The following is a 17,839-nucleotide window of genomic DNA, read 5'->3' as shown; positions in this document are numbered from 1 at the left end:
TGCCTCTGCTGCACCACACCTGAATACAATAATTAAGTCATTAGCAAGGCTCTGGAGAACTGATCTACACAAGAACAAGGCAATTAAGCCATTTCATTCCAGCGTTTTTTTGTACTTGTGGACATCTAAAAACTGCAGAACAGCGGCCCTTGAGGACTGGAGTTTGAGACCCCTGATCTAAGATGTAATAATTAGTGTTTTGGTTGCTGTCTGGACAAAGTTTCCAAAGCATGTTCAATGAAACAGAAAGACCAGAAGTGCTGAGACAAAACCCGCATTTCTTAGCTCAATCAAATATGCTTGGTGTACATTTCGCATGCCATGCAAGCAAATATATGTCATGCTTTTCATAAACTGTCTGCACAAATTGTATTTTCACAGCTCACTGCTGTTGCCACAAATATTAAATCCCAGACATTTTTCTAACAACAAATGGTCTCTGAAGTCAGAGTCTCCAGCAGCAATCATCGGAAACAATTCCCAGCATCATAACAGCGTAATTTCCTGCTTCAAGTTAAAACTTTTACTATCGTTTTTTTCCCCCGCATCTCATCTTGTTTTACTGCCATGTTTTTAAAAGCTGAGAAAATATCTATTGAAATAAGTCACTGATTTCCGTACGAGGAAAAATATTTCAAGCTTACACTTCTTATGTGTATGACAATATCTCTAACTTCAACTAGACTATGTGAAACCTTTACTTTGTGCAACTCAAAATAAGATTAAAATAAACTATTCATGTTAATGAAATTTTTTTTAAAGTAACATAGTCACAAAGGAAGGATACAAATGTTATATATTCTGAGTTTATCACTCTAGGAGTGTTAATATCACTAAAATTTACCTGTAGTTTCTATTCTTAAAGCAGAGCTGCACAGGAAGGACTATGACAAACTTCAACATATATTTAAGAATCTTTTTGTTTCACTCCTTTGCACCAACCCTGTAAAAAATGAGTTTAATACTGAGTTACACATACTGTGACATTCTCACAGATAAAGATTAATGGCGTCACTGTGAAATGGCTCCATTTCAGACTAAAGATGAATGTTACCATGAGTCAGAAAACACAAGTGCTCGTGTGTTGGCTCCAAAATACCTCAGACTCTGAAAGTGGTCAAATCATCAGCAAACTCAACTCTTGGATCCATTCGGTCACGATGTACAGCTTTGGGTTGTGTTAGTCAGCAGAGTGGGCTGGAGCGAGAATATTAGAAAATGCTGGAAACTATAATTCAAACTTTTGTGGTCAAGTGAATGTTGTGATTTCCATCATAACAGGAAAGTGTTGAGTCTAGTAAGTGGATAAAAGTACACCATGAACATACCATAGGCTAATAAAAATTTGATTTTTTTTTTATAAATTAAAAACTAAAACTGCCTTAAGTAAAATTACAACTTGTCCCTTTCTTGAACTGGGTTGGTATTTCCTTCTTTCCTTCCTTCCTTAAAACATCAGTAAAACAAATGCAGGCAAAAAATAGCAACAAATAAATGAACAATTTGTAAAATCAAAAACAAAATATGTCTGAAAATGAGCAGGAAGAAGCAGAAACTTATCCAGTCACAACAAACGTTTAAACTTTCAATCAATAATGACACTCTATTCCCTTTATGATGATATATATTTAAGATTTTTGAATTTTTTGCACAGTCTTGAATGCTGTTAATGCAGGGATAAAATTAGAGACGTCATGAGCTAGCTTAAATTTTTTTTCCAATTGCATAAAGTTCATATAGTATTTTAAATTATTGTACATGGGTCACATGGTCAGATTTTTGGGTCAATTTATGAGAATATACTGATCTAAATGACAAAAGTTTCTTTCATGCACAAGGAGAGCAGTACGAGTTCAGAAATCACACTTCAGGCCATAATCGTGACCTTCTTCTCCGTACACGTCATTTAATCTCCTCCTGACCTCTCACTTTTCCTTCCTTCCCTTGATCCCTCCTTCTTTCAGCTTATCCGAGATCATCAAGTTCAGTCCATCCACCGGAACAAATCCTCCACGTTGAATCAACTATTTCACCTCGGGCACTGAACTTAGCCACTGTGAACAACACATTGCAGGGATCAATGCTCACCAATTAGCTAAGCTCTGTGCCTTTAGCAAGTGGGTGGCTGGCTGAGATTTATGCAGACCTTTACGTGAGACGTCGGCAGTGAAGTCAGTGGTTTCAGATTCTGCGGAGTGTTCAGAGGCTGCAGTGGAGGCATCTCCACTTTTATCTTAGCTCTCCAAATAAATTCCTTGTTTATAAACCCTAAAATCCAACATCTGAAATATAAACCTTCTCCTGTGTGGCTCTGGCTTGCATTTACATCCATTTCCTGGCACATTAGAGCAGCGAGTGGTGAGGATAGTTTAAATTTCAAACAGCTGCAACCTTAAATACACACAGACACAACTTAACCTTTTAGAGGTCTGCAGAGATAGGTTGATAGCATTTCGGTTTAATTCCTTCAGCGCTCCAGAATCCGGCCTCAAAATGAGTCCCTGAGTGGAAATGTGAGGTCGGGACAGACGTCCTGCTGAGCTGTGAAGGAGTGGAAATCCCTGGCAATGTGATTTTTGTTTCTCTTTGTGCATCAAATCACGGTGCCAGGAACCCTCCCCTAAACAGCGAGACCAGCGGCCCGGTCTCCACCTCTCTGCCCTTTACCGCCCTCCGCAATATTACATTGTTTTTGGACTCCAGATGCTTCTTTTCCGCAGCAGCTGTGGAACACCTGTGATCTGGAGAAAAAAAAATAGAGAGAAAGAGAGAGAGAGGAGATTTTAGATCCATTATTTCTCTCTGTAAAACAAAACCTTCATATCAGACCTCACAGTGTTTTGATGACAATATATGATGCACTTATGAGCACTCATCCAAGCCCTGCATTGGAAGATGACGCAACGTAATGTGCGTAACAGAAAAATCGCATTTGTGAGATAAGATTTTAAAAAAAATAGAAAAAGCTCTGCGGACTTTTTGTTGCAGTGATCAGCAGGAAGCAGCAGATGTGGAGTCTAGCTGAAACATGCAGAGCCAGCTACCTGCTCAATTGTCTTAACGCAAACCAGGAAACTCTGGCAGTGCACTGCCAGTGGGTGTGTGTGCAGCCCCGGTTTCAGTTTAGACAGAAAGAGTTGGTTTGTTTTTCCACTGTTTAAGGCTTAATGTTGCTTGTTGAGGACACAGGAAAAAAAAAAAAAAAAACACTTTTGCCGTTTTCACAACTTCCTCCTTGCAGAATTGTAAATGTCGCGGTGTACATCTATTCCATCTTTTGTTGTTTTAGTTTTCGTTGTTGTTTTTGTTTGTGCTGTTTTGCAGAGAAATTTTCCGGCCCACCCGTGTGAGGAAGGAATAATGACAGGATTGTTGAGCGGTGAGGAGGAGGATGAGGTTAGGGCCGAGTCTCGGCGGTTTTTCCTTGATCACTTTTTGTGCATCATCTCTTCTCTTTCATTCTAGACTTTAAACCAGCTGGGCTGGCGCAGTTTCCTAACAACAGGGTGAAGATGCCGCTTGGAAAAGTCTGAAATGTTTTAAAACTTCATTCAAGTGTTTTCTATAACTAAATACAATAACTAAGAAGAAAAGTATGATGTTTTCTTCTGTTGCAGGAGAGACAGTCTGTTTTACTTATGCTTTAATTTATTTATGTAAATAGAAACATATTAGAAAACAATCAAAGTCACAGTCTTTAAAAATGAAAAACCTTAGATATGCTCTCTGAATAAAGATTCATATTTAAATTTTTTTCTCCATAAAGCCTTGGTATTCATGCACAGAGCCTCGGTACACGTTGTACAACCTTAAAAAAAGGCATGCAGACGTCTTCCAGACAGAGAAATATGCCTGTGCTGTCAAGCAGTGTGTTAACAGTCAGCCACTCCCTGCACAGGAATCATGAATAAAAATGTTTGTGTAGATTGTGGGATCTGGAACATAAAGTTGCGCATCAGTGAACAGCAAAGGCAGAGTGAGGGAATGCCTGCATGTGTATGCTTCATTTGCATGCACAACTTGTGGCGTGTTTGTCTGACAAAGGAAAACGAGAGAAAACGCTGAAGATGTGTGAATGATGGGAGTGGCCGCTGCCTGTGAGTCAGTGTTTGTTTGATGGGCGTGAAAGTCAAAACGGGAAACGAGTGACTAGTGAGGCTGTTGTCAGACTAAAATGAACAATTCGTCACACCTGGCATGAAATCCAGGGTAACGTGGCAAAGTTTTAAGTGATTCAAAGTTCCTGTTAGTAAAAAATAATAAAAAAAAGCATGTAGAAATGTATAGATATATGCTGTTATTTTTAGATATATTCATTCCTAATCCAGAGCCCACATGTGTGCAGGAGTTACTCATCACTTTAGTTGGTTTGTGAAATGCCAGATTTAATAAGTTATGTCTGTGTGTGTCCAGTGAAGAAGATTTATAGCCTGAAGGAACTTATTATTGCATAAAAGGCTGAAGATGTAAGCAAGTCATCAAATTTAGAAAGCACACGGTTTGCACGCTCAGCCAAACAAACTGACCCCATTCACGCTTGTTGGGAAAATCAGTCAACAAAAGGGAGTTAAGGCAGCGTAGCAAACTGAAAAATGCCATAAATACCTTTTAAGATCTAAACATCTTCATGTGTCTCACTTTTTAATGCTCTCTAGCTGCATTTCTTCCCTCAGAGGAAGACAAAAACTACAAACCGTTTACTGAAAAGCACTTTCTCATGTAGCTCAGCTCTGCAGTTGGCAATGTTTACACAGGAGATGTAGAGATAAATGTGGTGGTGACTGCGGGTGTAGCATTCACATCTGAATCTAGCTGCGCCGTGCTGATGTCACGCTGTGTTTCTCACTTTGGTGCCACTGTGATTTGTCACCTTTCTTAAAACAGAGCACAAGGAAAGTGTTTGGATGGAGATGGTGAAACAAGAAAATATCTGAAAAAGGTTTTTAGCCAATTGCTGCCATGAATACAACACCTGGTTGATGCATTTTTTAAGTTAACATTTGAGTTGCTGTCTGTTTTATGCATCTAAGCTTGACAGCTTGTAGCTTAGAACATTTCACTTTTTTAATTAATTGCTCAATGCCATATTTTGAGTTACTTAAAAACAAAATTATTAGAACAATGGACACCGTAAGCTTAGGAAACTTACAAAACCCAACCAGTAAACAAAATCATTTTTGTTTACCAGCTGTATAGAAATCACAAACCGTACATAAATCAAAAACATTTAAAATTGGAGATAATATAGTTTCTGATTTACTGGCTACAGTAAAAGAAAGTGATTTGTCAATGCAGAAGCACAATTTTAGAAAAATCCAACCTTTAATTTGCTGCAGATCTAACACACAAAAAATAATAGCTTGGAACTGAATACCGTAATTGTTGGTAGCCGCAGTAATCAATGTAACTGGGGCATTTGGATTTTATGCCTTTAATTATTTGCAAATAGACCTAAAAATTCAGGACATACTCTTTCTGAACATTTTCAAAGGACTTTTTAATGACTCTGAGACAGAGACATCTGGCTGTAGATGCTTTCCTGAATTAATTTTGAGAAACGTCTGTGTGTATCTGTGCCTGTGTTCTAATTTTTGTACCTTTTTCTACCTTAATTTGTGCCTGTTTTGCCCAGAATACACAGAAGTACACAACAATTTACTTGCTGTCTAGAAACTTTTAATTATTAACAATAAGCCGATTTCTAATAGCCACCCTTCAGACAAAAGAACATGTGATTCAAAAAAGACACATCTGCGATAATCTCTATAAATTAGAAAATAAATACTAAACCTCCCCACAGAAATATCAATACAGTCAGAGCGATTAGCGAAACGTTTAAGTCATCTGGAAATGTGATTTTAAAAAAGGTTGGACAAAGAAAAAACTCTCCGAGGTTCAGCGTTAGAATTGAGTGTACAGTGACAAATCAAAATGAGACATTTTCACCCCATTAAATATGTTCAGTAATTCTTAAACTAAAACTAATATTGAAGAAAAATATAAAAGGAAACTGAATGGGAATATAAATCGGTGGTGCAAATATTAAAGTTTTATTGGCAGTCTTGAGCTTAAATGTAAATAAGGCCAACATTAAAGTTCTGCTCAAATCTAAACTTTGATGTATTTTAAAATAAAAGTAATTAAAAATGAATGTTTTAAGTAGGTTTGCAAAAAGACCTATTTTTTCCAGAGTTTAGTTGTGATGAGATGCAGATTTAATACTTTTATTAGAGTTTGCATATATACTGTCTGCAGTAGCTAAGACTCTTCAAACCCGACCAGCCGATGACTCACTGCAGAAGGAACTTTAATAACGGGTGACTATAAATCACTGGTATCAAAGTATTGCCCTCAGCAACATCAGTATTCACCACTGAACAACTGAAATCACAAAGTAACAATAATTATCTATCATGGTATTAAACCTCACAGCTAACCATAAGAACTCCTGAGTTTCAGCAGCTGCTTTTCTAAGTTCCTGTAGCATGTAGTTGAGCTTTGTTATGTTAACAGGAACAATAGGTGGAGATCAACTGTCAGCTTAAATAATCAACTTGATTATTCCCTCAGCTTAAAAGAAAACACAAACTTTCTCTGCAATACCACAGCTCCGTCTGCGTCCATCGGTAGGGATTTCAAGTCAGTTTTAAAATTTGTCACAAGATGTTTGAATGAGACATTCAAACATCTCGTAAAATGACTTTACATGAGCTCAGATCTTAAATAAGATTTGAAAATGATTTTTATCCTGGCAGCATGGTGGTACAGATGTTAATACTGTACCACCAACCATATATATATATATATATATATATATATATATATATATATATATATATATATATATATATATATATATATATATATATATACATACAGTACAGACCAAACCAAAAGTTTGGACACACCTTCTAATTGAATTCAATTAGAAGGTGTGTCCAAACTTTTGGTCTGTACTGTATACGGATAGATGGTTTTTCATCTTAATAAAACTTAACTCTCCTTTTACAAAGGGTGAAGATCTTTGAGTCTAATGGAATAATATATTGTAAGATAAAAGCTGTAAAGTTTTCAATTTCCTTTATCATAACAGCCACAGCTGTCTTTTCCCCCACAGCAACAGGAATCGCCTTCGTAGCCTATTCCAATGCTCACTTTATTACAAAAAGTTCAATTTTCTCTTTTTGTGCGTCCTCTTGATACATTCTGTTGGGACTTTCAAGATGAGTAAAGCTAGTAGAGACGTCCTTTAAAACATTTGGGTCTGTAAGAGTGATACAAAAGTGCTGAACATACTGAATTCCTGCTTAGAAAACAGTCTGTGTGTCTTTTCAGCCCGACATTTAACACTTTTTAAAAGACTCCTAATAGACCAGCGGAGGTCAATCTTTACTGTTCAGAAAAGCATTTTCACTCTTTTGCTTATGACTACAGAGCAAAAATTGTTCAAAGCCACAAAACCAATACGTTCATATACGACTCATCACATTTTATAAACACCTCATGCAATAAAATCTGTCTTTAAAAAAAGAATAAAAAATTTTAATTAAGGAGTAATAATACACTCATAGGGTTTAGAGTGATACAAATATAACACAGAAAAAGAATCTGTATAAAAAAGCGAATTTAATCCTGTTCCTCATTTATGAAAAATAAATAAATGTATAACTACCAAGCCATTAGTATTATTTTGCTATGGATAATCTGTGTTGATATTACGCAAAAAAGGAAAGAAGGGCTGATAAATCCTTTCATGTGCCTAAATAAAAAATTTGGGTGACCAGCGCAGAAAGCCGAAAGAGCCACATGTGTCTCTGGAACCGCAGGTTGCTGAACCCTGACAGAGACAACATTGTGTACAAGCATTTCCTACACGATGGTCACAACTGACCAAGCACAAAGGCCTTATCTGAACCAATCGCACCTCTGTAGGTAACTAAAGAACCCACGAGCATTAAAAAGTCATTACCCGTGTTGGCTGGGGCTTGGCTTCATTATTTAGCTCATTAGATCACTCACTCTTGATAATCCAGCCCTCCCATGTGACTGATGATGGGGGCGAGCATAATGCGGGTGCTTTTTCACATGTCCCATTAACAATAATCCACTTTACATAGTTAATGCAATTCGGCGGAGATGTAATTTCATGAAAAAAAAAAATCAATCATTACCAACCTTTTCTTAGAAAAGACACAGAATAAGACACAAGAGAGCAAAAGAAAAGGAAAAAAAAACAGAATTGGAGAACATTATGCCACATAATAAAAACACCAGGTGTTAAATCACATGAATGTGATCTTTAAAGAGGCAACAAGTCACTGGTTAAAAGAGAGATTACAAAATGAAAAAAAAAAAAAAATGAAAAAACGATCCAGCCCTCCTCGTTGACAGGAACATGATCGGTTATAATGCATGAGGGGAAATGGCACAGCTGCATTAAAACCTGACGTTGGTTATCTCTGAATCTGATAGCTTTAGCTTTTGCAGCTATTAGCTAAAAGCTGCGGCCGCTCTGATAACATTTGCACTCTGAGGGGGACGACTGTTATCGAGGATCTGAGAGGAACCCAAGAAGAGAGAGGAGCGAGACGGCGAAAGCAATGCTGCGAGGAGGGTAAGACCCCGAAGATGCGACGAATGTGTGAGATCAGGTGACGTAGCTGTGGAGAAAATAAACCCAGACACAACAACGTGGGAATGCGAGGGAACACTATGTGGCATTGCTGCTATTAGTGGAGCCAAAGATAATAAAGTGTCTCCTGCTGCACGTAACTAATCCTTCCTAAATTTCCAACACACCTCCTCTGCTTTCAACGCCATGTTTGAAAACAAAAGCATGTTCTGACGAAGCTGAATAGGTAAAAAGAAAAAAAAAGAGGCTGATTCACCTTTTAAAATAACTTCAGATTAAGGCGCAGAGGGAGTGGAAGAGGTTTGGGAGGAACTATTGAGATGCATCCGTCAGCATGGCGTGTGAGAAGGGCCAAGAGGAGTTGGCGTGTTCGGCTTGTGACCTCTGTAACCAGCAGGCTCCCTCCCACTTCAAGCATGCGATCCCTCCACAAACTCGGGCCTGTTTTTCCACCACACATGGCTTCAATTGGAGTTTACCGCCACCGCTGCCGCTGCAGTTGTTGCTGCATCTGCAGCAGCCAGGCATAGCACAACAAACCCGATTATGAAATCAGAAACTGGCAAAGACTACGAAGCATCCAGCCAGTGGTGTCATTCGGTCACAGAGAGTTCTGTCTCTCCCAGATTCTATTTGTGTTTTGCTTTAATAATTCCTTTATTTTCACATGCTTACTTCCATTCAAATGTCGTGCATGTGTATATAAATGACCCTTCTTTTGGAATCCCGCAGCAGAGCCAACAAGGCAAGCTGTTTACTACTTCGTTGCTCGTAAAAAGAAAATATGCATCTGCCGGGGCCTGTATCAAAGGCTCCTTCATTTGGTTGCTGGCTAAGATGGTTTTGAATGTGTGCTGCCTGTGATTGCCTCGGTTCAGACGGAAATTCTCTGCGGTAGACGCAAGGCCGGGCAAAAAGGGCTGAGGGAAACCGCGCTGTCCCAGCCACTTTAACGCTCTGCATTTGATCTAAGCGAAACCCACCTACCTACTGAAAGGAAAATGCTGCATGCTTATCCATATTTCCTACAAATTAAAATGCATTTGTTGTAGTTAATTTACTGTGATAAAATAAAATGGCCTTTATGGAAAAGCAAGAAAAAGCAAGAAAAAGCCATAAGTGATTAACTTTAAGTCTAGTTCGTTGTTTGCCACACACCATGTTGGAGACACAACAAAACATGAGAACAATGTTCAGGAGACCAAAACTCAACTTTTTGTCCTCCACCAAAAAAACAAACACATTCTCACCACCTTGAAGGAGCAAACTACAAAACACATGAAACCGGAGTTAAGGTTCTCCTTCCAGGAGCATAAAGATCTCACACTACAGCCAGAGAACCAGTGGCCTAGTCAAAGACCAGAGTATTCATTCAGTATTGAATTTTTTTAATTTTTGTCACTTTAGAATAACAGACAAGGAGAAAATATGTGACAGACCAACAAAATGTAATCCATCCATCCATCTATCTATTGAACTCTAATAGAAAACATCTGTTCACTGTTGTCGAGCCAACGCCCATATCAGCATCTGTTAAAATGTAAATAGGCCCTTTTTCTAGATTAAATGTTGATTTTAACCCAAACTTAAAGGCACAGCACTGTTGTATTTTGTGTTAAATTGTAGCACAAATCACGGTGTTCTGTTCACTTCTGAAACTGAACCAGATATTTTTTTTATTGATCCAAGAAATATCCCTCACCTGGCTCGTCTAAATTCCTTGGTATCCAGCAGCATCACCCACGATCCATGCTTATTCTTTATACCCAACTGATGTAAATCTATTCATGCTGTCTGTGCAACTAAGTCTTGGTGTATTAGTTTTGTTCTGGTGGAACAAGTTCCCTCATACATGGGAACAGCTCACTGATCTAGCAGACACAGATAAAGGGTTGGAACATGCTCAACTATTTGAACTATTTGTCCAGAAATGTTCTAAACTTTTGACTTTAGGGTGAGTTTATCAAGCTCCTTTTCCAAACAGCAGTGAGATTATGGCGCTACACAAAACCCCCCATAGTCATGAGACTCGTGCAAGAAAGTGCTGGTACAGCAGCCTCAAGTCATGCAGGTGTGTGAAATGTCTCTTTTTCTCTGTTCAGGGAGATTTCAATCTAGTAAAAAGTTCTGTAGCTTTTGATTTGGTCTTGAAAAGTTCTAGAAAAAAAAGAAGGACAACAACCTCTTGTCGAAACAAGCAGATCCAATGCCTTCTTGTTTCTCACCATCCAAAGACCAAAGCCAGGCTGAGACGACTGCACAACACGTCTGAGGCTGAAGCTCTGATCGGATCTGTTGTCATGTGTTTGTGACAAGTCAGCAGCCGTGAAGAAAAAAACAAGAAAAGGCACAGCAGAAGTCAGCTAATAAGATTTGTGAAAAGAATGCTGCACCCATACTGAGAGGAAAGTGTGTGTGTGTGAGAGAGAGAGAGAGAGAGAGAGAGAGACAGAGAAGAGTGTTTGCCACTCACCGTACCCTCTGGCGGTCCTCTGGTGGTCCAGGACGGCGTCTGAGTCACATCAGAGTTCAGATGAGGATATTCACAGAGTGGAAGAGACCCCGGTGACTGATTTACTGGCTGACAAACTAAAAATCTGGCTAATAACTGACAAGAAACCCGCCCGGCTGTCTGAGTGACGGAGGCGGCTCCAGAACTCCTTCTGCAGTGGAAATCCTCAGAAGGCTCGACTGCCAGAGCTGTCTTGTCCTGTCATGTCCCGGTCTGTCCAGTGCCAGTTCTCTGAGCTCTATGGCCCAGCAAGAAGCGGAGAGAGGTGGGGAGGTGGTGGTGGTGTGGAGGGAGGGAGGATAAAGCTCTGTCCCCCCAGTTCCCACAGTCTGCTTGGAGAGGAGAGGAGGCAACTCTGCTCCCATAGAGGTCAGATGTGGAGTTAACACACCCAGCCAGCTGCCTGCCTGCCTGCTACCGGACTCGTCTCTCCTTCTCTTCCCTCCGTCTCTCCTCCCTGCAAGCCTGATCAATCACCCTGAAGACACAGCAAGTGAGCCACTCAGCCCAGAGTTACAGTACAGACTCAGAGAGACTTTCACCCATTGTCCCAGGAGATTCATATGAGAGTCTGAAGGCAGAGCTGCCGGTCCTCCCTTACCCTCCTCCCTAACCTAACGCGCCCTCCTCCCTCCTTCCCTGCCTCTCCTCTTACATTCCCCTCTCTAGTTCTTTTTACAGCCTCCGCTGAGACGCTCTTATTGTGTGGCAATTGCATTAGCCTTTAGCGAGCAAGGAATGGCTCTTAGTGTCTAATGCAATGTTGTGTCTCTTTGTCTTTATCTTTCTCCTTATCTTTCTTTCCTCTGTCACTTCGTTTTTCCTTGTCTATCATTTGCACTGCCAAGCGTCCACATGGACACTTCTTCTTCTTCTTCTTCTTCTTCTTTCCCTACAGTTACTCCATCTTGCTCTATGGATTACTTCTTAAAGTGACGCCCTGTCTCTCTGTTGCAGGTGCTTCTGTACTTTTAGTGAGTCAAGGGGGAGGATTGGGTTTCTGCAGGCTGAGAGGCATTGATTCTGTGTTTGCCTTATGATTATCTCAAATGTTTGCAGGCTGTTGCAGAGCTATGGGGCAATCCATCACTGCAAAAGATGCAGAAACTATGCAGAATGAAACAATGAGCAGAAAAACAAACTCCCAACGAAAGTTGCCACTATATAGCCTTGCAACAGTATTCAGCTTGACCTTTCTCACATTTTGTCAAATGCAAAAAGCTGAAAAGGCAAAGCAGTGTTGGGACTACACAAATCAGTAACTGGATTTATGATATTTGTAGCAAAATGTGTTCTCGTGAAAAAAAAAAACAGTTTGGGACAAGTTGGGGATCATTTCATCTCACCATTTTGTGTCATTTTTTAAGCCTTTTTATTTGCTGGAAAAAATTGCCATGCGTCAGTTTGTGTTCCCTTTTTGACAAGTGATGATTTGAGGTAGTTTTCTTTAAACTGCTCATAATAGGAAAATGTGGTTTTGTGAGTCAGATGAATAAGAGCTACCAGAATGAGGTTGCTCATAGTCATTTCGGTTTGATCGGGGTTTATAATCTGTCATATTTACAAAGAGTGAACTGGTCCAAAACAGGAATCAGAAATTTGAGCTAACATTAATTTGATGCCTTGAAATTGGACGTCTGTCTCTTTAAGAAGCCCCTTCTTTTTCTCTGCCCTCCATGCGTTATCACAACAATGCTCCTCCACTATGCCATGTTTAACCATTCCTACCAGACTGAAAAGTTGCTTGTATAATGAGCTCAGCAGATGAACAGTTTTATTAGGTGTTTGCTAATTGCTGCTGGCTAGTCTGAAGGAGTTGACTGCATTAGGGAGAAGCTTGGCTGGAGACAGCAGCTCAGAGGACCTTTGAGGAAATAAGGGACGCTTTATATGAGCAAATGTTTAGGTACACCCAATGGGTTTCAAGGATTCTACAAACATGCATGAAAGAATCAGATCAACACTCCAGGTATCTTTTTGGTGATGGAATAACAGTATGACGTGATATAAGGCTCAAAATGGTTTACATCTAATTTTACATAATTGTGTCCCTTTAAAGACCCAAATGCAGAACGAAACTCTGATGAAAATGAAGAAATTTAACAAAAGAAGAAGCCTGTAGGACATGGTGACAGATCCAGTGAGGATCACAGAAAAACTGAAGCGCTTAAATACAGAGACAGGGCGGAGATAGACAAAGAATCAGATGAGTTAATCAGGGTGAAATGCAGTCCAGCTGTAGCTCTGGGAAGACTGGGTTATTCAGGAAGAAGAACCCAATTCACACAGAAGGAGCTGAACTAAAAGTCTAAGGATCTTAAAGCCAAATTGGGAAAAGCATGTTGCTTTTCCCAATTTGGTTTTTGATGAAAATCAATTCAAACAAAAACACAAGCGTAAGCTAAGACGCTACGTACAAAGAAATAAACTGATACTGTGCTGTGATGAACTGAAATTGGATAGACTTGTTGAACACTAATAAGCCACAAGGAAAATAACAAGAAAACCAAAATCCAAACACTCAAGAATTGCTACATTTTCGTAATTATTTCCACAATTCATCAAAATATTTACCTACCATGACAAGTAAACTGATATGCAATGGTTAAGTTTACGGATATGAAAGTGCTTGCAGTAGGAAATAAAAGAAGTTTAGGACTAAATGCTGGTTTATGGGTGGATAATGGAAGAAAAGATCAGCAGAGAGACACCAAAGAACTGTGTTGCAGCTCAGAAAACATAGACCCTTGTCACAATAGCTCAGACATCAAACTGATCATCCCTGTAAACAACTCAGCCATCAAGTACAATAGAATAGGAGCGCTTCACAAAGCCACTGTCTAAAGACCCTTCAGGGTGACAAGAAGATCACTGGGTAAAAACACTGAATCTCAGTTTTATCTCCACTTTTATAACTCCCACGCGTCTGTGGGCAGTCTGTTTGAATGTAAACAGACTAGCAGCCTTTAATTTCATCCAACTAAACCATTTCTATTTTATGTCACAGAGGATTATGAAAACAATTAATTTTTAAGTGGATTTAAAGTTGGAAGTAATTCAATTAAGTATGAAAACGGTAAATTTTCCCAAAATAAAAGAGAAGTCATTTTGTCCAGTGAGGTCCCTGCAGCCCGACTGGTTCCTCTTGGCTGTAAATCCAAAATGTTTAAAGGGCAGCAGGAGAGATTAGACTCTATTTCAAACAGCACAGTGTGTCCAGACATATCATTCATTAATTAAACCCTCTTTGAAGTTAGATAATATCTTACACAAGCAGTTTCTAGGTCCAGAACAGCCACTGCAATGCTTACAGTAACTCAGTCACATAGTTTAGTGGTGTGATTTCATTTCACACTTTTAATTTCCTAGTTACTATCTATCTATCTATCTGTCTGTCTGTCTGTCTGTCTGTCTGTCTGTCTGTCTGTCTGTCTGTATCTGTTCACTGTTGTCAATCAACGCCCATATTAGCATCTAAAATGTAATGTTAAAATGTAAATAGGCCCTTTTTCTAGATTAAATGTTGACATGAACCCAAATTTAAAGGCACAGTACCATTATATTTTGTGTTAAATAGCAGCATAAATCTATCGAACTGGTCAACCTTTTCACTGAAACTTCAAATTTCCATCACTGTGGAGAAGCAGCAGAGACCATTTATATATATATATATGTATATATATATATATATATATATATATATATATATATATTTATCAGATTTGACAAACAAGCCATGACTGCTAGACGTTGCAGCCTGATGTGAAAACTAGAGGAAATTAATCATCACATACGGTGGAAAAAAAACAGACATCACGACAGCATCAGTCACAGATCACATAGGTGATACAATGTCAGCAGAAAACAAGCCAAGTTCTCAGGCTGAGATGTTCATTGCTCAGGCCAAGGTGCTAATATTTGGCTGTATTTATCTTTCCCCTCCCTCCTCCTGTTCTTGTTTGTTTGTTTAAAGTTGTCTGAAAGCGTTCAGACTTTCCAGGAGACCGAGCCAGGATAGAGGAGAAAAACCAGGGCGTCTGACTGGGATCGTACCCTCATTTTCAGTGACTAAAACCAAACATTCACTGAAATATCAAGCAGAGAGATTTTCCAGCCTGCAAACAGTTTCACTTAGTTAAACATGTCTGTGTTACTGTACACACACAGTGTCGCAAACTGTTTGTGTGATGTAGTCTCAATTTCAGGAAAAATATACATTCTCAAAGTCAAGGTCGGTACTCCGAGGTTACTCACATGTCTTTCTGGGATCATTTGAAGGGTTTCAAGAAAATGTTTAGACAGAGACTGTGGTTTAAGGTTTTTTGTCTTAACCTTTAACATAATGTCTACAAATAGAGAAACCGCACATTTAACTCTAGTCTGGCTTCAGTCTGGTCAGATGGAGCAAGCAATATTGATTTAAGAAAAAATGTTCTGTAAAGTTTGTTACAGGTGATTATTACCCATCCAATATTTTTTTAAAAAGCGTGATGTTACTAATATTTAACTTGGAAAAACTACAAAATAGCTTCTTGTTACAACACTAGGAGTCCTCCAGGGTTGCCTCAAGGTAAAACATTTTATTTCAGCAAATAAAAACAACATCGTCCTGAAATAATCTGATGAACAACTGAAACAAGATATCTCCACACTGTACAAAAATACACTTTTCCTTCATGTCTGAGATTATATAAGATTACATTTTATCTGTTTTAGGTCCAGATTATTAAGGCCCCGTCCAAATAGAGATCATTTTTGCTGCATCCACAAATGTTTCTTGTCACGTAAGCTGTGCATCTACACAGATATCATATTTGACTTTTTTTTATCATATTCTGCCAATCAAAATATCTCTCAGATCAGATAAAGAAGAATGATAAGTTGTCTCTATTCTGTGTGCACCTGCAGACAGAGCTGCTGCAACATCATCGCGTAAAGTTTATATAGTTCACTCTCATTAACTTTGAAATGCTTTTTCTTTAGCATAGAAAAAGTGTTTAACCTTTAACTAGTGACCCATAGCAAACTGAAACTGACTGCATTTTGTTATCACTAGGATTGAACTGAAACATATTTAGTTACATTTGTACTTGTTTTGATTATTTATATTTATGTATATAAAATGGATCTCAGATATTTTCACAAACATTTAATCTAACTCCTTACTATCAAATACGTTTTACTTTTTTCACAGCCATTCAGACTTGCACATGTTTTCTTTAAGAAAAAGGACACACAGCCATATTTGTGTACACATTTGTGTAAATATTGTGTCCCTTTTGCTGTATCGTCTCATTTTATATTTTCATTACAAACCGTGGACTGCTAGAGCGGAAAGATTGAGCTGATGACAGACTGAGAGCGAAATGCAACAGGGTGGGCCGATGACAGTGCCAGCGGGGATGCCACGGAGGCTGCTCTGCCAGGAAAAGAAGGCTAAGCTTGAGGCGAAGGAGGGAACATGCCACACACACACTGACAAACACACCGGCACACACACCCATACAGAGCTTTTATTTTTGGAAAAAGCTCTGTATGTGCACATGAAAAGAATGACAACAGATCTCCTTGGAGACAACCATTTACACTGGAAACACAACCACACAGCAGACACCAATAATACATGCAAATGAGCTCCAGTGGCACCGTAGCATGTGGCGGAGGTCCAAATCTTCTGCCCACATCCTGTTTCCAGACTGAACCGGAGCTCGCCTCTTCGCACAAGGCAGCAGCACATGAATAATGGCACAAAAAGAGATTTTTTTTTTTTTCTTTTAATTAAAATTGTTTCCAGTCATGTAGCAGGGCACATGTTTGGTGCATTTGCAGAAAATGAGAAAATAATATTCAGATGTGTTTTAATTTCCCTTTATTTTGCCCAGAGGAGGAAGGGGTGCCTGAGTTTTCAGAATTATATCCCCCAATCAGGCCCAGTATGGGGTACGAGTCTGTATCAGCGATAACTCCAGTGACCGTTAGAGCACCCTCTGTGCAGCTGTGCTCCATTGTTATCCAGATATAGAAAAGCAGCAACACATACACACTCAGATGATATGTCTTCGGTGAATATATACACATATGTTCCCCAAAGCTCCAGGACTTTTTGGTGTAAGTCCATAAAGAGAGGGATTGTGTGTGATGCATGCTGCCTGGAGGGTCTACTGTTGGACCTCTCACAGATTTTTTTCCACATCTTTCTAAGCCAGAAGGTCATCTGTAGCTCAAACACACATGCATGTGCGTGTGTGTGTCTGTCGGCGTGGACCGGTCAAATGCTTTCATTTTTCCACTGTGTCTGAAACATAAATATTCACAACCCTTGAAATTTTTCTGATTTTGCCACGTTTCAAATGCAAACTCCAGTGCGACTTATATGCATTTTACATAATAAACTTGCACATGGTGCATAATTGTGAAGCTCGGCACATCTAGAGAAAGATTTTTTTATTCGTTCTTAGATGTTACAGCAAAAAGTGTTTTGCATTTAAGATAAAAAGTAATATTTTGGTATAATCTGACAACAGCAGCTTCTTCACTATTCTGTTGTTTCACCTACATGGCAAAACATCTGTGGCCTTCACAGAACAACTAATTCATAACTGAGTTCAGAGTAAACGCAAACCATTTTCAAGACCATTTGGTTGCTCAAATTTTACAATTCTGCACAGATTTGTCCTGGTTCATCACTGGTTTTC

The 17,839-nt window shown here is 39.1% G+C and overlaps 1 long non-coding RNA gene across 1 annotated transcript; it reads right to left on the bottom strand.

Annotated features, from left to right (window-relative positions):
• Positions 1–1,491: 1,491 nt before the first annotated feature.
• On the bottom strand, positions 1,492–12,055 carry LOC122838626. Its single transcript, XR_006371929.1, has 2 exons — positions 11,106–12,055; positions 1,492–2,741 (listed from the first exon to the last, which is right to left on the bottom strand). It is a non-coding gene; the product is annotated as an uncharacterized LOC122838626 (long non-coding RNA).
• Between the last annotated feature and the right edge of the window lie 5,784 nt (positions 12,056–17,839).

This window comes from Gambusia affinis, linkage group LG10 (genome assembly GCF_019740435.1).
Source record: "Gambusia affinis linkage group LG10, SWU_Gaff_1.0, whole genome shotgun sequence".
NCBI lineage: Eukaryota > Metazoa > Chordata > Actinopteri > Cyprinodontiformes > Poeciliidae > Gambusia > Gambusia affinis.
The sequence above is the reverse complement of the archived record's forward strand: the minus strand, read 5'-3'. Positions and strand labels throughout refer to the sequence as shown.